Source organism: Elephantulus edwardii, unplaced genomic scaffold, assembly GCF_000299155.1.
Source record: "Elephantulus edwardii isolate Elephantulus edwardi_28Jun2011 unplaced genomic scaffold, EleEdw1.0 scaffold00032, whole genome shotgun sequence".
NCBI classification, from domain to species: domain Eukaryota; kingdom Metazoa; phylum Chordata; class Mammalia; order Macroscelidea; family Macroscelididae; genus Elephantulus; species Elephantulus edwardii.
In genome coordinates, this window is record NW_006399782.1 from 19,715,782 (window position 1) to 19,723,335 (window position 7,554).

The 7,554-nt window shown below is 40.6% G+C and overlaps 1 pseudogene; it reads right to left on the bottom strand.

The window, feature by feature from the left end:
* Positions 1-1,352: 1,352 nt before the first annotated feature.
* Positions 1,353-3,525, bottom strand: LOC102877353 (annotated as a pseudogene).
* Positions 3,526-7,554: the final 4,029 nt, after the last annotated feature.

Genomic DNA, 7,554 nt, shown 5'->3' on the forward strand with positions numbered 1-7,554 from the left:
CTATGAATTGGTTCTGAGTCTATGGCATTAAAATTTTTTTAACATCAGATGGGATCAAAAATTGGAAAGAGACATCATGTTGGGAAAGGTAAGAGGTCAGTGACAAAGAAGACAACTCAATGAGATGGACTGAAACAGGGACTCGAGCATGAAGAAGATCATGAGGATAGAACAGGGTAAGAAAGGTTCTAATCTGTAGTTGATAGCATAGCTATTAGTCATAGTCAACTCGACAGCATTCTAAGAGCAACAACAACTAACAATATCTAATGATCACTGCATGTTTTCATATGCTTGTTGGCTGCTTGAATCAGCTCTTTGGGAAAGTCCTTATCCTTTGTCCAGTTTTCAGTTGGGTTATTTGGTTTGTGTTGCGGAAATGTTAAAAATAGTTCAGAAGCTAGAACCTTATCAGATTATATAGGTTATACTTTTAATCTTTTGATTAATTTCTTGATGAATGGAGATGCTTAATGTTAGGTAGTTCCAGTTAATTTAATTTGTTTTCTGCTATCCTTCTAGTTGTGCTAGCTCTTCTAGCTGTGCTTGTTCGTCATAAGATATTGATGGATAAAGTTTTAGCCAAGAAGGAGTTCTAAAAAGCATACTGTTGTTGTTGTTGTGTACCACAGAGTTAAACCAACCCATAGCTGACACTCCAGTGGGTTTTCAGAAGCAGTTAATCACACTAGAGGAAGTTTTCCCACAGAGAAACTGGTAGCTTCAAACTACATGCCTTTGGGATTGCAGCACAGCTTCTTGCCACTAAGTTACCAGAGCTCCCCCAAAACACTCTGGTTCCTGTAAATAACTTTGAACTAGTGTTGACTCCAGTTTAGATTTAGCCCACTCATGGTCATTTTGTAATTAATGTATTGGATCAACTCCTAAAAGAAATTTTACTCTAGTGGCCTAGTCTATAAGGAGTTTCACAGCTGAGCTAAAGTCTGCATCTCTCTGGCAGTAGGAATACACTTTAGTGTCCCCAGGGAAAGTTAGGAAATCTCTTTCCATGTGATTTTAAAGCCTTGGAAACTTAATGGAGGGTTAGCTGAGTTGGTTCTGATGTGACAACAATGAGTATGCATAAATACATACCTTTAAAAAAAAACTCATCATCTTTATTTTGCATACTTTAATTTCAGAACAAAATAAACAAAACTCACAGTACACAATATCCCACCTCATTCTTGAGGTTGAGGTCAGAGTTACATCCTGTCTTAACACACAGGACAGGAAAGGAAAATACTAGCTATCAGCAGATGGAGCCAGATGGGAAAGGGCAACTCAAGGCTGCTGTGGGAGCCACAGGGATGCTATACAGGGGCAATGGGGTGTTACAGTAGGAACTTTTAATCGACTTCTTCCATGCGAGATGCATCCTCATCACCCTCAAGTGGGGGGATCTCATTAGGAACAGCAGCACTGGGTCCTCAGCAGTCACCTCATCTTCATCAATGCCTAAGCCTAGCTTGATCATGCGGTAGATGCGGTTGGAGTGAGTCTGGGGATTCTCAAGGGAGAAACCAGAGAGAGCAGTGTGGTTTCAAACAGCAGCACCACCAGGTCCTTAACAGCTTTATCAGTCTTGTCTGCCTCAGCTTTCTGTCTCAGTGTTTCAGCAATTGGATGATCGGGGTTAATCTCCAGGTGCTTTTTAGCCATCATGTAGCCCATTGTCGAGTTGTCCCGAAGTGCCTGTGCTTTCATGATCCGCTCCATACTGGCTGTCCAGCCATATGTGCTAGTCACGATGCAGCAGGGTGAAGATACAAGCCTATTGGAAATTGTCACCTTCTCGACCTTCTTATCCAAAATTTCTTTCATGAGCTTACAGAGATTCTCAAACTTGGCCTTGCTCTCCTCCATTTTCTTTTTCTCCTCTTCATCCTCAGGTAGTTCTAGGCCCTCCTTGGTGACAGAAACCAGGCTTTTCCCATCAAATTCCTTGAGCTGTTGCACACAGTACTTGTCGATAGGTTCAGTCATATACACAACCTCAAAGCCCCGCTTGCGCACTCGTTCCACAAAAGCGGAGTTGGCCACCTGCTCTTTGCTCTCACCAGTGATGTAATAAATGGACTTCTGGGTCTCCTTCATGCGGGACAGATATTCTGAGAGAGAGGTCATCTCATCTCCAGACTGGGAGTGTGATAGCGAAGTAGCTCAGAAAGGCTATGCAGGTTAGTAGAATCTTCATGTATTCCAAACTTCAGGTTTTTAGAGAATGCCTCATAGAATTTCTTGTAGTTCTCCTTGTCTTCTGCCAACTCAGAGAAGAGCTCACGCACTTCTTGACAATGTTTTTGCGGATGACCTTCAAGATTTTGCTCTGTTGAAGCATTTCATGAGAAATGTTGAGGGGCAGATCCTCTGAGTCAACCACACCATGGATGAAATTCAGATACTCTGGTATCAACTCATCACAACTGTCCATGATGAACACATGACGAACATAAAGTTTAATGTTACTCTTCTTTTTCTTGTTCTCAAAGAGATCAAAGGGAGCCCCCGGTGAGGGATAAAGAGCAATGCCCTGAATTCCAGCTGGCCCTCTACTGAGAAGTGCTTGACTGCCAAGTCATTAGTGAGACTCTTGTAGAACTCACCATATTCCTCCTGTGTGATGTCATCAGGATTTCTGGTCCAAATGGGCTTAGTCTTGTTCAATTCTTCCCTATCAATGTACTTATTTCTCCTTAATTTTTTTTTGTTTTCTTTTTCTTGTCTTTTCTTTTTCTTACCAGTGTCATCCTCCTCATCTGAACCCACATCTATCTTGGGCTTGGGCTTCTCTTTGTCATCCTTATCTTGTTCTTTCTCACCTTTCTCTTCTGCCTCATCATCACTGATTTCCTTCTCTCGTTATTTCTCCAGATAGAGGGTGATGGGGTAGCCTATGAATTGTGAGTGCTTCTTCACTACGTCTTTGACTTGTCTCTCTTCTAAGTATTCTGTCTCGTCTTCTTTAAGGTGCAAAATGACTTTAGTACCCCGACCAATGGGCTCACCATGGTCAGCACAAACTGTGAAGAAACCTCCAACTGTAGACTCCCAGGCATACTGCTCATCATCATTGTGTTTTGTGATCACTACCACTTTCTCTGCCACCAGATAGGCAGAAGAAAAGCCAGCACTAAACTGATCAGTCATGGAGATGTCTGCACCAGCCGGCAGAGCCTCCATAAAGGCTTTGGTACCAGACTTGGCAATTGTTCCCAAGTAATTTATGAGATCAGCCTTGGTCACACCAATGCCTGTGTCCACAAGAGTCAAAGTACATTCCTGGGGGTTAGGGATGATGTCTATTTTCAGCTCTTTCCCACTGTCCAGCTTGGAAGGGTCTGTCAGACTCTCATAGCAAATCTTGTGCAATGCATCAGAAGCATTAGAGATCAACTCTCTAAGGAAAATTTCCTTGTTGGAATAGAAGGTATTGATGATAAGAGACATAAGTTGGGCAATCTCTACCTGAAAGGCAAAGGTCTCCACCTCCTCCTCTCCATGGTGCACTTCCTCAGGCATCTTGATGAAAAGGGTTGCAAGTACCAAAGAGGTGAGGGCAGGGTCTAAGACCAGGCCGCACAAGACTGGCCAGCTGTGCGGGGGTGACTCAAGAGCAAATACTTACCTTTTTATGAGCATCTTTTCTTCTCTGCCCCCTTCAAACATCCTCTGGAAAGCATGCACTGCCATTGAGGTGCTTCCAACCCATGGAGATCTTCTTTCAGGCTTTCAAAACTATAAACATTAATGAGAGGCTACTGCCTCAACGTTTACCTACCGAGTTCAAACTGCCAAGCTTTTGACCAGAAGCCTAATAGGTAACACACTATGCTGCTAGGACTCTTTATGTTGTTATTGTTGTTGCTGCTATGTACCCTCAAGAACTGACCCATAGTTGTCCCTAGAGTAGGTTTTCAGAGGTAGTAAATCCCACAGGAGATTTTCTATCCATTTCCTGTGGATTCAATTTGTGTGCTTTCTACCACTAGGCCACCAGAACTCATAGATACCTCATATTCAATGTACAAGAAATCAATCACCTTTTTTTCTGTCCCATCCCAACAATCATGCATTCTATATCCTTTATTGAAGTAAAAACTCAGTCAAAGTCATTGTTGTTGAGTCAAAACTGACTCAGAGTTGACCTTCTGAGGCTGTGAATCACACAGAAGGCTATTATCCATCATTCTTTCTAAGAGTAGCTGGTAGATTTGACGTGTCAATGAGGCATAGCCTATCGTTTAGCAACACAGCTGTCTACAGACGATGCCACCAGAGTCCCCTGTTATTTATTTTAACTGCTGTGTTATTGTTGTGCACCTTCCCATTGGAACTGATCCATAGCTGGCCTGGCAGGTTTTCAGAGGCAGTGAATTACATGGGAGGAGACTGCCCATCCTTCTCCTGTGGAGCAGCTGGTGGATTTGAACCATGTGGCTTCAGAATTGCAGTGCAGCTTCTTGCCAGAGTCACCAGAGCTATCATTATGGTTTCTGTCAGACTTGAGGTTTTTGTTTGTTTGGGTTTTTGGGGTTTTTTTTAATTATATTCGTTTGCATTCAAAGTTTGTATACATCATATTTCACACTTGTCCCATAACATTGTGTTTTATAAACTTAATTCCCCATTAAATTATGCCCACCATTTACCTCATCTTTTCAGGTCCCCGCCAGATCTTCCCCCATTTCCTTTACCCCCTCCTTCCCCTCATCATCTGTCACACTTTGCTCTCCTGCATTTCTCTCTCTTCTACAGAAACTACATGGATGTGCTACCAGTTCAATCTTCCACCTTCTGAAGTCATTCCTTCTTCTCTGCCCTCATTAACAAAACCATAGTTCTGCCATAGACTACCACTGCTGCCGTAGATTGTGAGATTTTTTTAAGGCACAGAACATATTGTCTGCTTCTGTGGGTGACTAGTTCATTGAAAAGTCTGAGCTCAGTAGGGCATAAATATGAAACAGCCCTGCCATCATTTACTTGGACAATTATAATAGCTGCTGGCAGGCCTTGCTGTATCCAGTCCCTCTCTCAGAGCCCATTCCTCTACACCTACATCAAACTTTCTTATATGCAATGTGAGGATGGTACTTTGCACTTTAAAACCCTGAACTTCCCGCAAGAGATTACAGTTCACGTTCTTTTTTTATGACTTTGCCTCTTGACCTCCTAACCAAGCTGTCTGCTTAGTATCAACTCTCACCTCTGACTTTGATATGTCTATCCTAGCCACCATTTCTTACTGACACTCTTACTCAAAATGTCAAATTCTACTCCCAATACTTTCCTGGTGCCCTAAGATAAATTAATCGCTTTCTTGCCCTGTGTTCCAATTGCACTTGGTATATGTTTGCCTTTAACACTGTTGCTTTAAAAACTCATGTTTCACTGAGTTGATTCCAAAGAATGGCAACATCGTATGTATCAAAGTAGTAGATCAATAGGCCTATCTCCTAAGGGGACTCGTGTGACCTCTAACCTCTAAACTTTCAGTTGGCCACTGAGCATGTTAACTATTTGCACCTACAGAGAACTGCATTATTTTATTATTATTATTTTAGTTAGATCCTAAGTGTTTGTTTACTTGTCTTTTTCCTTCCCAAGGTCTTAAATCTGGTTCCATGGAGTTCAGTCCTATTTTAGGGAACCTGAGTCCTTTCAAATTTTGTTCCAAATTCTGTCTACCTGTATGGAGGGAATTCATGCAGGCAATTTTCATTACCCTTTCAAAGGGACCCATAGCCCCCCAAAAAGTTAAGGACTGCTATTACCCTAGCCTGTGAGCTTTTTTCCCTAGCACAAAATATAGTGCTGACTTCTTTGAATAACTAGTTTATTGAAGAGTCTGAACTCAGTAGGGCAAAAACATGAAACAGTTTTATTTTTATGTAATTCTTGCTTTGAACTAAGTTCTGTCAAATCTCCCTTTCCTGTTCTTTAATGACATCTGAGACAGAGCGCATAGCTTTCGGGTCTCTTTTATTCATTAAAAAGACCAGTTCACTTATTTAGCCCCTGATTCACACAAAGCAACTATAAAAAAGACATCTTTGAAACAAAGAGAGAATTTAGATCTGAACTGGAATTGGAGGATATTGTAAAATTGTGCTATTGTTGTTTGGTATGATAATGAAATAGTGGTTATATCATTTTTTGGCAAGTCCTTAAGGGTTAAGGATGTACACTAAAAATGTTTGCAGTGTTATCTGAAGTGTATGATATCAGAGGTTTGTTTTAGAATACTGTAGGGGGGAAAGTGGAGATAAACGAAATTGGGAAAATGTTGGTAATTATTGAAACTGAAGAATAAGAAATGGATATTCTTGGTATTATTTGTTCTATTTCTGGATTTATTTTTATATTTCTACAATAACATCTCATTTTGCTCTGATTTGTGTTTTGTTGTTTTTCTTTTTAAATCTGGTTAAATCCAATTTAGAGCCTCAGTCTCACACTTATTTACTAACGCATACTTAACAATCAGCTCTCCAGGGGAAAAAGAAAATCCTTAATTTATAGTTGTTGCAAATTTCCATGGTATAAATACTTTCTGTCATGGCAGATTTCAAGCTACGAGTGTGATGTCATGAAATGCAAAGTTGGCAAGGGATGCACAGAAGCACATTCTGACATAGCATTTCTACCAAACAGATATTAGGTGAAAATCAAGGCAGAGAAAAAGGAAAATGATTGAAAATAACTTTAAAGTGAAGAGTTTTGAGGATGTTATATCTTTTAAAAATATTATTTATTTAATTATATACTGAAATAATTTCATTTTAAACAGTGGCTCTGTAACAGCTCATAAGATTTGAATCTCGTGAATCTGTGCCATGCAGGTCCAGAACATCACTGTAGCATCATTTGCTTTCTCAGTTATCCACTATGACACTGGTCAGGCTTGTGGCTTGGAGGAACTTCAGTGCAGAAAAACTTAGTCTCCTCGTTCCCTATTTTTTTTCTTTCTTCTGATAATAGTTCTCTAGGACTTAGAATCTAGAAGGAAAGGATAAAACAGATGTAGCATAGCCAGAGTCAATTCATCTAATTATAACTAGTAACTGTTTGTGGTCCTTTCTTGGAATTTGCTACCTCTGTGTAATCTACCGATCCCCAATATAACTGATGAAGCTAAAATTCATATGCTAGTTCACTTCATGGAGCAGTTAAGACCTTGGGAAGGTTCTTGGTGCAAAATGCTTCAGAGGCACGACATGGAAAAACTGCTCTAGTTTAACTTGACCATTTTCAAACCCTTCCAGAAGTTTCACTTTTCAAAACACTGTTGTTGCTGACGTTTCCTGGTTGAGGTGTCAGGAAGCAATCTCAGATATGTGATGTAATGCTCACTTAACCCATGAAATTCTCAGTCTTGTCATCAAAGGGCGACAGTGTAGCCATTCTTTCTTTCCCTTCTGCCAGATCTTTTCTGTTCTCCTGTCCCCTAATTAAATGAGCAGAGAAGGCAAATTAGCAAATCCAATACACAAGCAAAATAATGGTACTATTGGCCATTAGAGGTTCTGAGGGGGGAATAGAGGAAAT